General features: G+C 38.5%; 1 long non-coding RNA gene across 1 annotated transcript; it reads left to right on the plus strand.

The window, feature by feature from the left end:
* Nucleotides 1–18,946: 18,946 nt before the first annotated feature.
* On the plus strand, nucleotides 18,947–21,586 carry LOC121030304 (uncharacterized). The gene is made up of 2 exons (XR_005790166.1): nucleotides 18,947–19,194; nucleotides 21,427–21,586. It is a non-coding gene; the product is annotated as an uncharacterized LOC121030304 (long non-coding RNA).
* The last annotated feature ends 833 nt before the right edge of the window (nucleotides 21,587–22,419 follow it).

The following is a 22,419-nucleotide window of genomic DNA, read 5'->3' on the forward strand; positions in this document are numbered from 1 at the left end:
AGGACATAAGCAGTAACCACTTTGACATTAGCCATAGCAACTTCTTACTAGATATGTCTCCTAAAGCAAGGGAAACAAAAGCAAAAATAATCTACTGGAATTTCATAAAAATAAAAAGCTTTTGCACAGTGAAGGAAATAATCAGCAAAACTAAGCGGCATCCTATAGAGTGGGAGAAGATTTGGAAATGACATATCTTATAAAGAGTTAGTATCCAAAATCTGTAAAGAACTTCTACAACTCAACACTCAAAAACAAATAATCCAGTGAAGAAAAGAGCAGAAGACATGAACAGACACTTTGCCAAAGAAGACATCCAGATGGCCAACAGACACATGAAAAGATGCTCAACCTCACTCATCATCAGGGAAATACAAATCAAAACTACAGTGAGATATCATCTCACACCAATCAGAATGGCAAAAATTAACAATACAATAACAATATGATTTAAACATTCCTCCTATTCCTGAGCCCATTAGGTAAGCTGATCAATCAATAAAAAAATTAAAATGCCTATCTACTCTATTAGCAGCTGGTCATATTGGTTATTTAATGACCTCAAGGAAGAAATAAAACATCCATTTCTCTGGCAAATTTATACTAACATAGAAACTCAGTGTCATTGTTGATCTGTTTTTTAAACTCTGATTGACATATGCATCATATGATTTAGATGGAATATCAATTTTCATATAATGCTAGTAGAAGTGGGATTAATTACTATGCTTGAGTATTATATGTTTTTCACGATGCAATGTTATATTTTTATATTCATTTAGTTTTTATCACACAAATTCACTTATTCTGGTTTCACTACTTTATCACTGGAAGCATTTTCTTTTTCTCTTTTCCAACCTCATTGAGAAATAATTGACATACATCATGGTGTATGTTTAAGGTATATGGCATGATGGTTTGATTTACAGACATTGTGAAATGATCACCATAGTAAGTTCAGTTAGCGCTGAGCATCTCATATAGATAAAAGAAAAAGAAAAAAAGAAAAAAATGTGATCTCCATGGGCTTCACTCTCTGAACAACTTCCCTATCTATCATCCAACAGCATTAACTCTAGTCATCACGTTGTACGTGCCATCCCTAGTGCTCATTGTATTGTATAACATGTACTTTTTGATCACTTCCTCCAATTTCCCTCCTCCCACACTTCATCTCTGTTTACCACAAGTCTGATCTCTTTTTCTATGAGTTTTGTTTTGTTTTTTAGAGATCATACAGTATTTGTCTTTGACTTATGTTACTTAGCATAATGCCCTCAAGGCCCATCCATGTTGTTGCAAATGGTAGGATTTCTTTTTTATGGCTGAATAATATTCCATAATATACACAACTTTATACATTTTTCCATCAATGAACACTTAGGTTTATCCATGTCTTGGCTATTTCAATGATGCTGATATGAACATGGGGGTGCAGGTATCTTTTTGAGTTAGTGTTTTCATTCCCTTTGGATACATTTCCAGTAGTGGAATCGCTGAATGGTATGAGAGTTCTATTTTTAATTTTTTGAGGGTCTTCCATACTGTTTTCCATAGTTTCCATAAATTGACTGTACCAATTTATAATCCCACCAACAGTGCACAGTTCTCTTTTTCTCCACATTCATGCCAGCATGGATGATGAAGGCCATTCTAACAGGCATGAGGTGGTATCTCGTTGTGGGTTTAATTTGCATTTGCTTACTGACTAGTGATGTTGAGCATCTTTTTGTCTTGCTGGCCTTTTGCATGTCTTCTTTGGAAAAATGTCCATTTAGATTCTTTACCTGTTTTTTAAAATTGGGTTATTATTTCTTTGCTAGTTGTATGAATTCTTTGCATATTTTGGGTATTAATCCCTTATAAGATATATGATTTGATAATATTTCTTCTCATTCCACAAATTGTTTTTTCCACTTTACCAATGGCTTCCTTTGCTGTACCAAAGGTTTTTAGCTTGATGTTATCCCACTTCTTTATTTTTGTTGCTTGTGCTTTAGGTGTCATGTCCAAAAACCCTTGTCAAGACCATGTCAAGGAGCTTTATTCCTATGTTTTCTTCTAGGAATTTCATGATTTATTAATGTAAATGTTTAATGTAAATGTAGATGTCTTAATGTAAATGTTTAATCCATCCTGAATTAATTTTTTTGAATGGCATAAGATAGGGGTCCAGTTTCATTCTTTTACATGTGAGTATCCCATTTTCCCAGCACTGCTAATTGAAGAGATTGTCTTTTCTCCATTGAGAATTCTTGACTGCCTTGTCAAATATTGGTTGACTGTATATGCTTAGGTTTATTGGTTTATTAAATATGGGTTTATTTCTGGGTTCTCTCTTCCGTTCCATTGGTCTATTTGTCTGTTTTGATGTTAGTACCACACTATTTTCATTATTAGTATAACTAGTATACCTTTCTAGTATATCTTGAAATCAGGGAGTGTTATGCCTCCTGATTGGTTCTTCATCAGAACTTCTTTGGCTATTTGGGGTCTTTTGTTGGTCCACATTAATTTTGGGAGTGTTATTTACATCTGTGAAAAATGCCATTGCAATCTTGATAGGGATTGCATTGAATCTACAGAGGACTTTAGTAAAATTCATATTTTACTGTGAACACAAGACACCTTTCCACTTATTTATGTATTTTTTTGATTTCTTCCTTCAACGTTTTGTAGTTTTAAGAGATGAGATTTTTCACCTCTCTGATTAAATTTATTCCTAAGTATTTTATTGTTTTTGATGCCACTGTAAATTTCATTGGTTTATTTATTTCTTTCTAAGAGAATTCAGTTAGTAGGAACATTTCTTTATGCCTAGTAGAACCAAAAATGTTCACATAATCCTCTGTAAGTAGGCACAGAGTTTTGTATTTCAGACTTAGGCAGAAAGCAAATCATCTGCTATGAAAATATGGTATTAATCTCCAGTGGAAATACACCAATGCCAAAGGCTTCAGATTAAATCAAAAGAGGAAAAGTTTAGATTTTTGTCTTTAGATTTCATTCACAGAGAAACAAAATGCAGAGTATTTGTTTATATAGTAGTGGCTTTACTTAAAGTGTCCCTTTTGAAAGATAATTAATGAAGGAGATTAAAATATTTTTAAATTTTGTTATGGGCATTTTCCAACATTCAGAAAAGCATATAGAATGGTATAGAGTCTCATTACCCATTACCAGCCATTCAACAATTGTCAATGGTCTATATTCCTGTTTCATCTGCCCCCAGTATCCCCACTCAATTTTTGTTTTTTGTTTTAGTCTTTAGTAACATTTAAGTGCACTTAAACTTCCTTTGGGGATCTGTGATATATTTGTCAGTATCTAAAATATAATGATATTAGTCAATATACCCAGACTTTCATACTGATTAACATTTTGTTTCAGAATACCAGCTGTATTAATTTTCTATTGCTGCTGTAACAAACGACCACAAACGTAGTGGCTTAAAACAACACATGTGTATAATACACATGTATTTTACAGCTCTGGAGGACAGATGTTTGAAATGGTTCTTACTGGGCTAAAAACAAGGTGTCAGAAGAGCTGTATTCCCTTCCGAACATTCTATGGAAAATGTGTTTTGGTTTTGGTTTTGTGTACCCCCCTGCTGCCCCAGCTGGCCCCAGCTTTTATTTCGTTATTTTTTTTTTAATTTTGTAAATTTATTTTTGAGAAAGAGTATATGAGCAGGGTAAGGGCAGAGAGAAAAGGGGGCAGAGGACCCAAAGCAGTTTCTGCACTGAGATCAGAGAGCCAGAGGCAGGGCTCAAACTCAAGAACAGTGAGATCATGACCTGAGCAGAAGTTGGATGCTCAACAAACTGAGCCACCCAGGCACCCTGGCCCCAACCTTTAGAAGTTGCCACATTCCTTGGTTCAGGGCTCCCTTCCATCTCCAAAACCAGCAATTGTCAATCTAGCCTTTCTGATACTGAATCACTCGGACACTCACTTCTGTCTCCCTTTTTGTCATATAAGGACCCTTTGATTAGTTTGGGCCCACCTGGATGATCTTCCCATCTCAAGGTCAACTAATTAACAACCTTAATTCTACTGCAACCTTAATTCCCCTTTGCCACGTAACCCAATGTATTCACTAGCTCTGAGCATTAGGACATGGATGTCTTTTCCCTCCACAATGGACATATTTCACATTGACTCACAAAAACACATTTAAGCCTCTTGTGTTAAATATATAATATAGATTTAACAGTTATAGAAAAATTGTCAAAGGTGCTTTGCCAAATCCAATGGGTTGAGTCTATCTCTAATTCTGTGGACCAATTATTTAACTCATTGTTAAATCTGAATAAGCACAGTAGTAATTATTTCAGTTTGGAGAGTAAAATTAAAAACAGCAGCAATAAAAACAAAAACAACCATTTGGTACGCAACAGATCAATTACAGATAGAACATTTTACAGATGGATTGGACCTTCTTAGAATCCTGACATCACTAACATTACTATCTATAAGTTTATTTATCCCAGAGTATTTGTATAGCTCTGTTGCCTAGGATACCTCAACATCTGAAATGTTAGGTACTTTCTATCTGGAGTCTCAGCTTTTTCTTCTATAGACCGCCCCGACTCCCAAGTCATGTCCAAACACGTTTTCTTTCCATTATGTTCCCTTACCTGCTCATGTAAGAATTAGAGAGGTGCCTTACAGCAGACAGAGATGGTGTGATTTCGCTGTTGCCACAAGCACAAAGACCACAGATGTGGAACAGATGTGTATAGTAATCATTTAAGAAATTCCGTGTAGCACTTTTATAAGAAAGTGACTGTGATAAGGATTTGTATTTATCACAAATGGTGCTCATATTATTTAAACAAAACCATCAACTTATTGTGTCTCACAATCTTTCTTATATATTTCACTAAAAGCAATTTATTACTATATACATTTTTTCCTCTTGCACTTGGGAGCATGATAGCTTTGCCTTCCCTCCAAATTCAGGATGAATTGGTTTACCTCCTTCCTTTTCTGTTTTAGATAGAGATGTTCCAAAGGGAAAGGGAAACGCCTTCCTTGAAGAGGGCATGTTCCATCAAGGTAGCATGAGCATTAGAATCCAATTAAATCCCAATTCAGCCACTTGAGCTAGTAATATTTCTGAGCCTTTGTTTCTCAAACGCAAAATGGGGCTAACAATATAGTTCATTAGATGGTTATGAGGAAAGCTGGGATGATGTCTAGGAAGCAGCCAATGCAGTATCTGGGGCATCAAAGGTCTGTTCTCTACCCCTTCCTGTAAAGGAGGAGGCTGTACCACTAGGAAAACACTTTTAGGACCACATACATTTGTTTGTAAATAAAATTAATTTTTCTGTTTGTGAGTATCATGTGAAAATCCCCAGAGAGACCTTCACAAATTTCATGAGGTCTTGTTTAGAAAGGTCAGATTTAAATTTTAGGTTATGTGGTATATCATAAAAATTACTTTAAGAGAGTCCTGGGACACTTCAGAAAAATAGGTAGTCATCATCTAGTAGCTGAAAGTGGAGTTCAATGAGGGCTCTGAATAAATATCATTTAAGAGAAACGCTGTCATATTTAGTAATATGTCGCAGATGAAATATAATAAAACTTTGGGTTCAAATAGGTCCCCCAAATAGCAAGTCACACGGGTAGGTGCTCTACAGAGCAGGTATGATTTGCGACCAAACTACCGCTCACATGGGCAGCTTTTTTGTGGATTTCTCTGGACAGAAGTACAGCATAAACCTGCTCTTTTATGAATGGTGGTTAAGGAGTCTTTCAGACAACTCAAGGTGGCTAACATAAGATGTATGCTCTCTCTTCAATTTCTTTACCATCTGTAAGTCACAAATTCTGTGGTTCTTTTGTACAGTTCCACGACCCTTCCTCTGCTTGTGGGGAGACATGTTGTTTTCTGAGGAAAGAGGAGACACAGGAGCAGAAACTATCCAAGAAAAAAAAAAATCTGCTGAGTAAACCAGAAGACAGAGCAGAAACTATTTTCTGTTAAGATAAAGGAGAACAGCTTGGTAAGAATAGCAACGCAGTTAAACAGTTGTTTCCAAGGCTAGGAAAAGACAGGCATTCTATGTGTTGGAAGGAATGCGAGTTTCAGATTTATTAGCATGGATTTGTGGGTTTAGGGTTATTTGTGTTTGTGGTAAGGAGTTCAGACTGGAAGTCTTTGTTTACTGCCTGAAGATTTAATAAGCCAATTTGTTTCCTGTTTTCTGTCTCATCCACAGACAATATCTTTCTAAATAGGATACTAGATTGCATGCATGAAGTTAAACAAATATGGAGTAGGAAAATTGCCTCATTGAAATAGATCTTGGGATGCCCTTAATTTGCAGGAGTATTAAAAAAGTCTCAGAATGGCTTCACCAACTGAGGAGATAAATGTTTAAGGTGATATTCCATGCTAAATAAACCTCTGTTGCTGGAATAAATTGTACTAATGGCAAGTTCAGTAGAAGACCACCTCCCAACTCAGATCTGCACCGAGTGATGGAAAAAGAAAATGAGTTGAATGAACCAAATAAACAGCGAGAGATATCCTCATGTATAACCAAAATTTAGAAAGAGGGTGTTCCTGAGTTTGACTTGGATTTGCATAACACACAAAACAGGGAAGAATGGTTGGACTCTGTTTTAGAAAGTTAGGTTAGCTACAATCTTGCGGGTAAGATAATTTCACAGATAAGATAGTTTAACAAGCAAAGGTTTTGAAAGCATACATGAAAAGAAAATGGAATCATCAAAAAGTAAGCAATTAAAGCATTTCACAAGAATTTTGGAAGAACACGGCCAAGATACCCTCACAATCTGGCAGCTTTCAGGAGGAGGTGGAAAGCAGAGATAAGGATAAAGCAATGGGAAGAGAGAGAGGTCCAAGGGCAAGGTTCCTGTAAGGACTTCTGCAGAGTCAGCAAACTTTCCTGGATTAAAAGAATCCAGGATTCTTTGGACTAAATCCTCAGCTCAAGGAAGAGCGCCTGCTAGGGACCCCGAAGGGGTAACATGTGTGTGAAAAGGACTTTGATGTCTGATACCCAAAGCTGGATTTTTGCTGTCAGAGAATTCTCTAACTCAAGTCAGAGAATTGAGATAGCAAACAAAAAATGGCAGTGACCCTGCTTTGAAAATAAAATCTTATCTTTGCTAGTATTTTATACTTATCAAAACCTCTTGTGACCTTTATATTCTTAATTACTATGCGTCAGTGATACACTCAAAAAGGATTGTGAATATGACAGGAAGTGAGATGGGAGAAAGGGAATATTCTTAGGCCGTGGTTCTGAAGAAAGCGAGGTTGGATACTATTCTTACTATGGAGCAAGGGCATCTGGTGGGCAGGGCCAAAGAGAGGTTGGACGGGGGCAACTTTTTCTGGAAAGTTGTGACCACTTGTTTCTACTCACAGACTACTGGCTCGTCATCTTTTTAACACTGGAATGAAGCAGTGTAAGTCCTATTATGGGAGAGGAAACCAGGGCTTGGAGACATGGAATAACTTGCCAGATAACCACCAGGGGTGAAGCTAGACTTTGTGTTAGTTCTGTCTGATCCAAAACCCATGTCCTCCAACTGTGCATCCTACCACACTGCATTTTCATCATTTTTGAAGTGGTGTGCACTATCAAATGTTTACTTCACCCAGATGAAACATGGGAGAAAAAATACATTTCAGTTATTTTTAGCTTACCTACCATTTTACATTGCTTATCACACTGCTCCATTCTATGTGCAAAAGTAATCAAGTTAAGTATGAATTGAGCTCAATGTATTTTGCTATCTTGCATCAGTTCTGCAGTTCCATTAGTGTATCCATATAGCCTTTTCACCGAGTTTGAAGGAGGTGAGTACAATTAGGGGAAATCCTAAGTTGCAGGGAGTCCCTATCTCTTAGTAACCTCTCAAAAATCAATTGCTCAAGTCTTATAGTAAAGGGAGAAGTACTCCCATTCTGCCAATTCCTGGATATAATATCATATCGGAAGAATTACATGATAGAGCAAACTCTGAAAAATCAGAAACACTGAATGTTTTAAAAATCAAAGAATAAAACCCACAGAGGCCGTGATGGACCCATTCATTGGCTGTGGTTCAGCCACACGTGTTCCTGGCTGGCACAGATTTTTAGCCCGTTGAATGGAGACTGGTTTCTATAGTCTTGACTTTTATCACTTTGCTGTCAGGGTCCACGTGATTTAAACTCGGTGGTCACCTCTCGGCTTTTCATACGATAAGTCAGTTTCTAGAATTCATTGGGTGAATGGCACAAAGTTTCGTTTCAGGGAATCACCTTACTAAAAGACCATGGGGACTAATATAAGAGGGAAAATCCTCATTATGTATTTTCATCCTGTTTGATTAATTTTCCATTAGAGGGCTTACAAAACATTTTTATCTGTCATGAGAAATTTGGCTGAAAAGAGGTGAGAGGCCTCAGGTAATGTTTTTACTCTACTGAAATATGCATGAGAGGTGCTTGGATAAAAAGAGAGGTTCATCCTCCACATCTTCATCTGATTTCTTATCAATCTTTCTCTCATTTTCTGTGTTGTGTCCTTGCTGTTCAGAGCCTCCTGAAAAAAGCATTATTGTGGCAATTTAGTCAGCACATTCTAATTATAATGAAATAAATTTTTCTTCTGTATTAAAATTCATAAGAGATAATATTTTTTTAAATTTTTGACTTTGAAACAGTCTCCAATTTACAGAAAAATTGCAAGAAGAGTACAAAGAATTCTTTCTTTTCTTTTCTTTTTTTCTGCCCTGCACCATTTGGGATTAAGTTGGTGGGAGGATACTCGATTACACACAAAAACCTTATCGTGTATTTCCTGCAAACAAGAACGTTCCCTTGCATAACTGCAATGTCATCACCAAAATTAGGAAACTAACATTGCTCTATTATGATGCTCTAATTCTCAAGCTCCATTCAGGTTTTGCCAAATGTCCCAATAACATTCTATATGGAAAATCCAAATAAGAATCCCACCTTGCCTTTAGTTGCCATCTCCAAACGTATGTCAGATCAGAACAGGCCCTTGGCCTTTCCGCGACTTTCATGACCTAGGCACTTTTGTCCCCCAAATTTATTGACATATAATGGACATTGTGTAAGTTTAAAGTGTTCAATGGTTTGATATTGTAAAATGATTACCACAATCAAGGACACTACAAGGAAACTATAGGCCACTATCTCTGATGAATAGAGATGCACAAATTCTCAGCAAAATCCTAGCAAACTGAATTTGACAGCACCCCCGCCCCCAGCACACACACACACACACACACACACACACGCACACACGCACTCCCCATGTGGATGTCCTCCTCCTCAGCTGTTCGCATTCCGATACTCTGTAATGGGTTATCCCTGTGTGGACACAAATTCAGACTTTGATACTGCAAACCAGGTCAGCCCTGCAGAACCCCTCCACTTCCTCATCTATGGATGCTACTTCCAACTCGTCCAGGCTCCAAAACTGTGTGTCACTTATTCCCATCCTCCAAATTGTGCAGACACTTGCCTCATTTGACATTCCGTATTGGGCTGACTCCTGTACAGACGTCTTTCTGACTCACCTCTGGGTTCACTACCTCACTCTGGGCCATCATTCCCCATGACAACGATCTCTTCACACTGCTCAGGCTCTACCGCCCCGCGGAGGGCACTGCATTTTCCCAGGGGGCCCTTCACCTGACTCAGGCGCCAACATCCCATTGTGGGAACCGAACGCACCATGTCCTTCTTACCTTCTTGGGCTTTAGCACCCTGCTCTGCCATCATGGGCTGCCATCTCCCTTAAAACACAGGGCTGACTTGGTCAGCCTCACCTAACAGCATTCAGATAGAATTGTTCAAGAATTAAAGAGGAGACGGGAGGGGTGCCTTAGCTGGTTAAGTGTCCGAAGTCGGCTCAGGTCACTATCTCACGGTTGGTGGATTCTAGCCCCGCCTCGGGCTCTGTGCTGACAGCTTGGAGCCTGGAGTTTGCTTCTGATTCTGTCTCCCTCTCTCTCTGCCCCTCTCCTGCTCTCTCTCTCTCTCTCTCTCTCTCTCTCGAGAATAAACAAACATTAAAAAAAATTTTTTTTTAAAGATGGGCTGATCATTAAAAAAAAAATGGAGGAGAGGGGAGTGAGGGGAAGAGGGAGGGAGAGAGGGGAAAGAGCATTTTGGGGGAAAAAATGATGTTCTGAAGCTGAGTAACATCACAATTATAAGAGAGAAAGGCAATTAAAAGTCACATCATATAACAACCAAATTGAGTTTATAATACTTTCAAAACCAACAACATAAACTGGATGCAGTTGAACAGTGCCAGAACCTCACTGAGAAAAACCTATACAATTAAAACAAAATTGGGAGAAGGCATACTTCACGCTTTCAATTAAAGTGTGAAGAGATTTCGTATAATTTTTAAAACACAATTTACAAACTTTTCCAAAACTGAATATTAAGCATTGAATATCTTTATTTTCCAAATAATGTGTTATGACTTTAAGAAAAAGTAGAAACACTTTGGGGATGTTTGCATTTTTCCAGAGGAAGTCTTAGAGGAAAATAAATGTCAGTCCGATATAAAAACTAAGTCGTTTGCATAGCTACTATGGAGAAAAACACCAACACCTATTACTTTTATTACCAATAAAATGGAATTTCATTTTTAGAATTAGAATTTTCTCCCTGTCCTTGTAAATGCCACGGTTTTCTTTGCTGTGTGTTTTGTGTCTGCACAAAGCCTTTTGTAACAGCAGAAAGTGTCCCTACCAATTGTTCCAACAGCTTGAGGGACAAACATAACATGATATATTTAAGAAAAGAATTTCTCTCTGTAGTCCAGAGTTTTCTCTCACTCAGTGAAATAATTAAGGTTTGGGAAATGACTATAGTATGAAAATGAAGAAGAGAAGGAATATCACAGTTTGGAAGTTATTTGCATGTCAGCATAGAAAAGGGTGATACTAATAGAAAAGGGTTATTTGCACATCGGTATAGGAAAGGGAAAATTCTTGTGTAGTAATAAACTCATATTCTTCAGGTCTGTCAGGCTCTGAAATTAGAAAAAAACAAAAAGCTTAGTATATAGTGTTATTACCAATTTCAAAAGATTCTGATTTCAGGTCTATGTAAGCTATATAGAGAGCTTAAGAAGTGATTTAAATTATTTTATTTTATTTTTTAAATTTTTATTAAAATTTTTTTGATGTTTATCCATTTTTGAGAGAGAGAGAGACAGAGCATGAGTGGGGGAGGGGCAGAGAGAGAGGGAGACACAGAATCCCAAGCAGGCTCCAGGCTCTGAGAAGTCAGCACACAGCCTGATGCGGGGCTTGAACCCACCAACCGTGAGATCATGACCTGAGCTGGATGCTAAATGGACCGAGCCACCCAGGATCCCCTAAAAATTTTATTTTAAAGCACATCTACCTCATTCTTTGGTATTTGTTTAGAATACATTCAGGCTCCTGGATAATTAGCTTAACCACTTTCTTCATTTGCTTACAATAGGAGCAACTGTTCCTATAGCTTTATAGGCCTTCAGGGCCTTTAAAATATGCAGATGCCTCAGGGCTCATGGGCAAAATACTCAATGGCATAAAGTAAGCCACTCTTTCCTCGGGATGCCCCTAAGAGCATACTCTCAGCAAGCTGGCATGATCCCCTCATGGTGTTAGCTGACGACAGGAAGTTTTAATATAGTATCAGGGAGAGGGATAATAATTTAGGGTAGACGATTGTCTTAGAATAACTTAGAAAAATAGCCTGAGATGAGGATCCTTGTGCAGAAAAATCTATAGAAGACCCAGACCCTCCTTCCTGAGCCTCTGAGTTCCATGCCTGTGTTAGGTCATGGGGATGGTGGTTGGCCACAGTAAAATAACCTCAGGGTAGCAAGAAATGGCCCAGTGAATCCCTTAAGTGCTGTACATATTCCTCCTTACCTTCTTATGTAGAAACAGTTCTATCTCCTCTCAACTATCAGAGTCAAACTCCCTCATCAGTGAATGAACTCTTTCTTCACCTATTGATCTGCCATAAGAAGTGACCAGGTAGCAGCCAAAGCTTTAGGTGTAGAGTGGCTTTTACTGTGTCTTCTTGGTGGAAGTATTTCCTCTCTAAAATTCCTTGAGTTGATCACGGGGTGTGATGGTGAATGGGGTCATTCCTACCTCCACCCTGTGGGGACCAGAACCATACTTTCTAGTTATAGGGGACCCAAGACCAATGCAATCACCATCAGTTAAAATTCTATGCAGCATGCTAAAGTAGTGCCTCAACTGTGTCTCTAAGAGGTCATGCCACTGCTTCATCATACCAGTAGCTTCTGGATGGTGTGGTATGTGACATGACCCATAGAGTCCATGATCATGTGCTAACCATTGCCCTTCTTTGGTTATAAAGTGGGTTCCTTGTTCCAAAGTAATGTTATGCAGGGTGCTAAGCCAATGAACCAGAAATGTATAGAGTAAAGTCAAGCCCATCTCTGAAAGACATATCAGCCCTGGTCAGGATAAATGATTGCTTCTTCCAGGATGGAGGTATTCATCCTTGGATGTATACTTAGAATGTATGTTGCTGGTCTTGCCTTGGGAAGGAGGAAAATTCCTAGGCACTCCTAAGCAAAGCAGTTTCGATCACCCAAGGACAATGTTCCAAAGAAGTTTGCAAGTGTGAGCTATTACCAGCAACACCTACAGCAGCCAATAATAGAGATTTCCAAGCATCTGGACTTTTCAGCCCTTCCCCTCATCTCATGAGAAATAGGGCTCGTGTTCTCAGATGGCCAGAGAAGCCAGCCTGGTAAAGTAATCAAGTGGAATATGCCAAGTGGGGGCTGTGGCCAACTTGAGAGCTAACGCCCAGTCTAAAAGGGAGGTGCCAGTTTATCATTGCCAGAATTGTTGCCAGATCTCCTAACTTCTCATGACCACCTGACAATCCAGATCTATTTTCATGCAAAATCTCTCAATTTTTAAAATGTTGACAATCATATCATCAGGTTTTCGAATAGAAAACAGATGAAATAACCAAACTAGGGTAAACGCCGGAGGGAGAACAGTGGACAGTGGATCTATAGGAGCAAGTGGAAAATGTACAGCACAATGACAAATCTAGAGTTTTTGAAAACACTCTGAATCAATAGCATGCAAACATTGTAGTCATCTGCTGTGGGCCACCATAACAAAACACTGTAGACTGGGTGGCTTAAACAGCAGGAATTTATTTTCTCCTGGTTTGAGAGGCTGGATGTCTGAGACCAAGGTTCCAGCATGGTTGGTTTCTGATGAGATCTCTCTTCCTGGTTTGCAGTTGGCCACCTCTCACTGTGTCCTTACAGGGCCTTTCTTTGGTGTGTTCACAAAGAGAGACAACCAACCATCCCTCTGTCATCCTCCAACCCCCCCCCCCCCCACACACACACAGATTGAGAGAGAGAGAGGGAAAGGAGAAAGACCTTTGTCCTGTCTGTTTTTATAAGGACATTAATCCTATAGAATCAGGGCCCACTCTATGACCTCATTTAGCCTTGAGTACTTTTGGAGGCCCCATCTCCAAATACAGTCACACTGGGGGATAGGGCTTTTAACATATAAATTTGGGGACAGGGGCACAAACATTCAGTCTATAACAGGCATCAAATAAAATACTCAGATAAAACAAAACAAAACAAATGAAACATGTCCTTCAACTAGCACTGGAACATCGGTGTTTGACTACAGGTACAAACACAACCAACTGCCTACATATAAGGCTGACCTTAAGTCGGCTGCATTTGTGAGTCCTAAGCCATGATGAGTTAGACAGTATTTGAGGATCACAACACTTGTTTTACTGTTTAATTGATTACCCCAAGTTTTCACCTGTAAAAAGAAATAATGAGAAATCTGGAAAAATTATAGAACTGGAAAATATGTTGCATGCTTTTCACTTGAGATGAATTATTTGGTTCAACAAATATTGACCCAGTAATTTTCTTGTTCTTTTGATTTCAGACTGAGCTCTGCATTTAAAAGCCATACACAGAGGAATAGAGAACTAAAAACAATGTAGAACTGAGGATAGAAATAAGGTGTGTAGTCACTACCAGTATCAGAGTAAGATGTCTCGGCCGATGTATTTTAATAGAGTTTTCAATTGGAAACCATAAAGGGGCTCAAAAAGCTGAAGGCTTTGTCCTCCAGCACCGAAAAGTAATTGCTCTATATCTACAATGACATCAAAAGTGTGGTCCACAAATACTTGAACATCAAGTTTTGCAGTATTAGAAATGCAAACCTTGGGGCGCCTGGGTGGCGTAGTCGGTTAAGCGTCCGACTTCAGCCAGGTCACGATCTCAGGGTTAATGGGTTTCAGCCCCGCATGGGGCTCTGTGCTGACAGCTCAGAGCCTGGAGCCTGTTTCCGATTCTGTGTCTCCCTCTCTCTCTGCCCCTCCCTCGTTCATGCTCTGACTCTCTCTGTCCCAAAAATAAATAAACGTTGAAAAAAAAAAAAAATAAAAAAAAAAAAAAATGCAAACCTTGGCCCTACTACAGACTCATTGAATCAGAAACACTGGGGATGGTGCTTAGTAATCTGTTTTACCAAGTCCTCCAGGTGATTCTGCTACATACAGCAGTTTGGGAGCCATTGCTCTATATTAACAAGTTGATGGAAACGAGTAGAGGCAGGAGGAGAAGGGTAGAAACTGACATTTCATGGGGCTTCTACAATGTCCCAGGCACCTAATTAGGAGACTTAGTGGTGGCAGATACAAGCCAAGTATACCCAATTCCAAAGACTATGTGTTCACCTCCTTTAATCAAATTCCCTTCCTATATTGAGTGTCCTTCTGGGCCTAAATCTTTCATATATGGTATCTTAATCTTTACAATGGCTCCTGAGAGGTAGGCTCTATTATTCCCATTTTATAGGTCAAGAAAGTCAGGCTAATAGAAGTTAAGTCATTTTCTCACTTTGGGATGGATGGGATTTACACTCAATTTGAATGGTCGTGTTCTTGCCTTGCCTCCTGCTGCCAAGCCGCTTCCTTAGTTTGTTAAATCTTCTGCCTCTGGTTGCCATTACCTACCTACTTCTCATCTGTTTTCTGTGTTACAGAATTCAGTCTTTCTCAACTGGCATGTCTCAGCCGACCCACAGAACATAGGAAATGATTTGAGTGACTATTTTCTCAGTTCTCTCAAGGATGGACTTTAGTGCCAGGCTACCTGTGTGGTTGGGGGTGGGGGGAACCAATTCATTACCCACAATGGACACCTTAGGCATGAGGACTCAATTCTTTCACAGAACCCCCTGAAGAAAGCCTAGAAGACATATGGAAAACCATTCTTATTAACCCATCTGGCATTTCAATTTACTCTTTTCAAGTCCCTCTTTGACTATCTTCGTTCAGTCAGAAAATGTACCAAGAGAAAGCACAGTATAACTGTGAAAGGACTGAGCTGAAGGTCAGGAATTTTAAACCTATCACCTCTGCTAGGTAGAGGTGTCTCACTTGATAATTCATTTCTATTCCCTGGCCTCTGTTTCTTCATGGGAAAATGTTGTCGGGATTAATGAGCATCAAAGACCATTCCATCTAGCTCTAGTATTCTAGTGTTCATGAAAAGAAATCAAGCACTATTGTCAAATCATCCAATCATTCCAATGAAGAAAAAAGAATCCAAAGAAGGGAATATACAGATCTTGTTATTGTGGATCTTTTTGTGTAATCCCCTGGGACCCTTTGGATATTATTGCATATCGTTTTCTTCCTGATAGTAATGGATTTCAGGACACACTTATCCTTCCACAGTGTTCACTCTTCACCAATGTAGCATAAAAATGCACAGGTTTAACTGTTTCTTTGTGTTTCTTTGGCTCCCATGTCACATAAGACTTACATTAAATAAATTTGTTGGCTTTTCGTTTATTAATATATCTTGGTCACTTTAACTTTCACACCCAGCCAGCAACCCTAAGAGGATTGAGAAAAACTTTTCTCTCTCCTGTAATACACACAAGTATTTTCCTTGATTATGTTTTTGTAAAAATCTTTGTTCATAAAATATTTTCATTTAGTATTCGAGCTAGGATTAAAGGCAAGTATTACGGTAACCCTAACAGTTCTTAAGAAGTCATTATGATGTCCCAAATGTGACCTATTCATGGCACTTCAATTGATTTAGTTCAATTCAACCAATTTTATTCTGTAGCATTTTCCCAAGTGCATCCCTGTAAACATTACATTAACTCATGGAAAACGGGCTAGAAATTCCCTTCCAGTGGAAAAGTTAATGCCATGAATGACTAGGCCTGCTAATTAATAATTTTAGAGGTTATGGTGAAATGTTCCTTAGTAGAAAATTCCATTTTGGAAGAACAGAGTCCATTTTTATTCATGATATAAAACTTCTCATATCTCTAAAGGCTTAAATCAGAAGCTATTGTTGGCTGACTTTTTAAAATGTTTCTCCTAGAAGGAGAACAGTAAAAAGTATTGCCTTTTATAATAATTCACCAGCTAACAGTCCATATATTCATCAAATTAAAAAAGATGTCATAAAGAAAATTCAAAATATACTAATCAAGCAAACCTAAGCAAGTTTGCATATTTTTGCAGAAAATTAGATTAGTCAAAGTAAGACTCAGAGAATGTTCCAAATCTCTGTCAACTGGGTTGTTTGTAGGTTCATCAGAAGAGGATTTAAATGACCAAAAGGAGGGGGCAAGGAAGGAAAAATCTCCCAATGCTTAACTACTTGCAGGTGCTATCTTAGCACCCAGCCAATAAAGAGTTATAAACAGTACATTCTTTGTTTCATGTTGAGGTCCCTCAGTATACACAGGGAAATTCAGCATGGTTACTTTCAGCATATGACAATTGGGACCAAAGGAACAACTTACGAAGGACAAAAAATGAGAAAGTGGCACTTGGAGAAAGAATTTGGTATCAAGAATTAAAAGGAATGACCTCTTATAACCATCCCTAGGCTAGCCAACTGTAATATTTATGTGCTAATAAGTACTTTTGCTATAGCATTTAATCTGTTCAGATATTAGGTCAATAAAAGCATATGCTGTGTTGTGTTTCTTCCCCCAAAGTTGCAAATGCACAAATTTGCCAAAATTATGTAAAGCTCTCCCAAATAAAATCAGTGTTTTTTTCTCTTTCTAAGAATTGGAAGGAACAACCTTCAGGCATGATTAACTAATTGTGACAGACTATACAGACATGAACACTAAGCATATGCATGTCATAGGTATATAGGGTGTTCTATTGTGATTAAGTAGAATTAGGAGCAAGGTTTCTCTAGCATATTGAAAATTAAGCTTAATTGTAGTTGGGTTAAATGGCAGGTAGTTGTGTGTTTTTTGTTTTGTTTTGTTTTTTTGTTTTTAGTTTTTGCCATTTTCCTACATATAATCTATTTTTAGTTTTTGCTATTATCCTATATATAACCTATTATATGATTTTGGCACTCGTTCTTTTATTCATTCATTCAGCAATGTTTATTGAATACTTACCATGCTAAGCAATATGAACACAAGTAATAGGGCCGTCAAGATCCTCACTTTTGCATTTCAGTGGGGGAAACAAACATTAAACACACAATTGAGGAAAATTAATGACAGAGACTCAGAAGGTGAGAAAGAATCACCACATGATGAATTAAGGAAAAAATATTTTAAACAACCAGAAAAGACAGAGGCTGGTGTGACTGGAGTGAGGTAAAGAGGAGGGTACTGTAAAATACATAGGAGGGGCAGGGCCATGGGGAGTTTTGTAAAATCTGGAGGAAAGTTTGGATTTTACTCCAATACAATAGAATGCCATTGGAAGGTTTTTAATAAGAGAGTACCATGAGAAAAATATCTGTTTAACAATGATATCTGACAGCTGTGTGGAGAATATATTTGAGAGGTACTTCAATTGAAGAAATAAAGATACAGATTAGGGAGCTATTTCAGTAATTCAGGTCAGAAATGTTGAACAAAAATGTGTTTTGTAGGTAGGACCATCAGTATTTGCTCAAGATGACCCCCAGACTCTGACTTTGGATGGAAAATGACTGTGCCATTTCCCAAAGTGGGGACTACTGGGTGAGGTCAGGTAGATGGGGGTGGCAGTGGGATTAGGGAAAGCATTGAGAATTCCATTTTGTATGAGTTCTCCAACTGCAATTGGGTGTTCAAGTCTGAGGCTGAGAATCAAAGTCTAGACTAGAGATATAAATTTGGGAATTTCCAGTATATAGAAGGTATTTAAATTAATGTGAATAGAATTTACTTTCACTCTAACTGAGCCTCTAATGAAGAAGAAAGAGGGACCAGAAAGGAGTTTTAATTATGCCCATATGTTTTGGTTGAGAGAAGGGGAGGAACCCATGAATTTTTTTTTTAATGTTTATTTATTTTTATTTTATTTTTGGGACAGAGAGAGACAGAGCATGAACGGGGGAGGGGCAGAGAGAGAGGGAGCCCCGTTCGAGACGCGGGGCTCGAACTCACGGACCGCGAGATCGTGACCTGGCTGAAGTCGGACGCTTAACCGACTGCGCCACCCAGGCGCCCCTAGGAACCCATGAATTAAACCATGCAGGAGAGGCTGAAGAAAAGTGACACAGTGGGAATTGTGAAGAAGTTGGTTTTAGGAAAGAGAGTACTCAATTCATATTAAACATGTTAGAAATCGTAGTGCAGCAGAGACACTTTGTAACAACTAGAAAAAATCAAAATTTTAACCTTTTATTCCCACTTATCCATTATTTGTAATCAATATTAATATTAAAAGCTTTCCCTGTGCATACAGACTAATAAAGTACCTGTGTCATCATCATACTCACCCACATTCATATATATTCACACAGATTCTGGACCTTGCAATAATTTGAATTCCAAAATTCAAGTTCCCTGTTCTGTTCAAGTGTTCTACGCAGACAATCATGCCCCTCCCCCAAGCCTCTACTCCAGAATTCTGAGCCCTAGCTCAGTGGGTTCCTTGGGAAGATAGCATGGCCATTTTTGCTGGCTGAATAGGCCTGAGGAGATGAAGAGAAGGTCAAGATTTGTGGCACAAAAGAGGGACCAGGGACACACAATTCAAATGGGCTTTATATTGCAGACACCATAACTCAGAGGGATCAGAGGAGAAAGACAGCAGTGAAGGAAAGGAGCTGACTGAATTCTCTCCGACTCTGTAAAGTAGGTTTTATTTTTGTGGGTTAGCTAAATCTAAATCTTAGTAAGAGAGTATAATACACTGTGAGTAAGAATCAATTAAACAGAATCTCCCTTGAGAAACAACAAACACAAGGGTTGCCAGAGAACAGCAGGAGAGACCATTTTAGGGAATATTTCAGCCGGGAAGTTGTATTCTCTCCACCATGGATTTGAGGAGTATATAAAACGCCACCCAGCACAGCAGAAAAGATAAAGAAGGCATTCTCCCGGATGACAGTAATGTAAAATCTTCAGCTTCAGCATGAATATGTGAAGTAGAAAATGGGTGGGGTGGGGGTTGGGCACTTACAGAAACACAGCTGATGAAAACTCTATGTTTATGTCTAAATTGTGAACAATTGGTTACAGACTGAGAATTCATGCCTGTAACATGTCCACTGTTTGGCAGGAAAGTGATCCCTTTCTCCATAGATTAGCATGTGACACAGAAGACACTGACAGGGGACCCAGAACTGGAGTGACCTTGGAAGAAGGTGACCTGAACAGGAACCAGTATAGCCACATTGCCTTGACCACACCCTCCCAAGGGTTATACAAGTGTCTCTGTGAGGAGGGACAAACATTGAACTCCAAAAATGGTGGGAAAGAGTTATAAAACTACAAGTCACAAGCTGTTATAAGTTATAAAACCATAAGAGAACCTACAGAATGTCACAGGAGGAAGGAGAAACATAAAGGGGACCCTAAAGATGCAAATGACAAACTTCAGAACCAGCTTTTTATTTTATATGCACATGCTGATGTGTACTTTGTTCTAGTTCCAAAAAGATAGGGAAGTATTTTTAAATTTTGGTTAATGCTCCCCACTTCTTTTTCCTCCCCCATATAATCTATTCCTTAAATCTTCCAGGGTCAAGGAGACCTAGAGAAACTATGTGATTGAATATTTGATTCAGGGAAAAATTAAACTTAGCAATACAGTTAGAAGTTTATAATTCAGGCAGCCATGATAATTACATTACTTGCTGATACTGACAACTTGGCTGAAGCTTCTCCTCTCCAACTTTTTGTAGCGGACAGAGAATTCATGACCCAGCTAGTTAGGGTATCTTGTTTGAGGGCTTTCACTCCAGCCTATCAGCTGATAGAATGCTGGAGATATTAGACCACCTCTGGGATTCTTTTTCAGCCTTGTTCCCTGAAACAAGAATCAAAAACACATATACAGGAGAATGAGGGACCCTAGGATCCAGGGCTAAAGTGTAATGTAATAACATGAGTGAATGACCCAAAGCATGAATCTTCTCATTATGTTCCTAGCTCCATAAAAAGTAAATGGCTACAATCCTACATTGGACACTAGATCATTGCAGGGCTGAAAACAATGTTTTGTTGGCATAAGATTATGTATTTAACAAAAGAAAGGTTTTTTTGAGTAGAAAGTAGAGGGTGACATCGACTATTTGGATTATCTAGCTACATTGCTTCAAGATGAGCTTTTTCCCCCTACATCTTATCAAATCCTTTTGAGTTAATTTGTATTATATTAACAAATATTCTAATGATAAGCCACTTTAGTAAAACAATTAAGTTGTGCTATTAGGACAAATACAAACAAGTAAAATCATGCTGACCTTTTTTGTTAGCTACATAATTTGTTGACATTCCCCTTGGCTTTAGAAGTCTGTTTAGTAATTGACATCTTAAATGAAGTCTGCACTAAACAAGGGGAAAAGGAATGGAAAAATGTCTTTTGAAGTTAAGTACTGTTAATGGTCTGGATTTCAAGGCAGTTTCTTTAATTAATTGTGTGCCTGTACAATCTGATTACATTGATTACAAAACATTACTTGTTTTACTCCTTGTCCTGTGATATCTATCTATCCATCTATCTACAAAAACGTATATATACTTGTGTATACGTATAGCTCTGTATCTCTTTCTTTTCTCTCCTTCTCTCTCCTGAGTTGAATTCTGATGTTCTTTCTATATTTGCCAAAGGTATAAAAGAGAGAAATGCCCTAAAAGTATATATTTTTTGTACATAATTTTTTTCCTAATGGCTCGAAAAGTGTGTAGGTGGAGGATTTGGTTTTACCCTGAATGAATCATATCTTTAGAATCAACTAGTTCCTAGTGGAAATGATTGTGGGGGATTATTCTCATTTTTACATGCTGAATCTACTGTTATAGAAGCTCTGGGCTGATTCCCAACTTAGTCGCTGACTCATTAGCTGTTATTATCCCCCACAGGATGTGAGGAGGTGGTATGTCTGGAAGCCATGAACATCCCTAAAGCATCACCCCACCTAACCCCAGGACATAGATTGAGTTTTCTGCAGTACATGGCAAGGACTGGCCCTGTATTTCGTCTATTCCTTCTGGAAGCTGAAATAATAAACCATTGTGAGGATGGGTGTAATCGCTTCCTCTTCAACACAGTTAGATAGTCTGTTGCTAAATATTCTATCCTCCTGCCTGTAGTTCATCTCATTTATTCACTCTTTTCTACAATTAGCATATTGGTAAACTTTTGTATGTAGCGGGAAGCATGTCGGAATTATGTGCACGTATAGAGTAAGAAGCTTATAGTCCTTGGAACAGGTAGAAACCTGAACTGAAAAGAGTCTGTAAAAGATCTGTATTTTGACCTTGTGGAATGATTGTAATGGGTGATTTGTGCCCGCCCCCCCCCCCCCCCCCATTCATAGGTTCAAGTCCTAACTCCTGAATCATAGAATGTGACTGTTTGGAGACGGGGCCCTAGAAGAGGTAACTAATGTCATATGGGTGGGCACTAATCTAATCTGACTGGTGTCCTTATGAGGTGAGGAAATCTGATTATGGGCGTGCGGATATCTTTTCACGTTAGCATTTTCACTTCCTTTGTATATATTCCCCAAAGTGGAATTGTTGGATATTAGAGTTCTACTTCTAATATTTTGAGAATGCTCTATACTGTTTTTTCATAGTGGCTGCATCAGTTTACAATCCCATCAACAGTGCACTGCACCCCTATGTTTAAAGCAGCATTATGTACAACAGCCAAGATACGGAAACAACCTAAATGTCCACTGATGGATGAATGGGTAAAAAGGTTGTGCTATACAACACACACACACACACACACACACACACACACACACAGTGAAACATTATTCAGACATGAAAAAAAATGAGGACAGCCTACATTTGCAACAACATGGACCTTGAAGGCATCAACGATAAATGAAATAAATCAGAGAG

This window comes from Herpailurus yagouaroundi, unplaced genomic scaffold, assembly GCF_014898765.1.
Source record: "Herpailurus yagouaroundi ecotype Mexico unplaced genomic scaffold, PumYag 140, whole genome shotgun sequence".
NCBI lineage: Eukaryota > Metazoa > Chordata > Mammalia > Carnivora > Felidae > Herpailurus > Herpailurus yagouaroundi.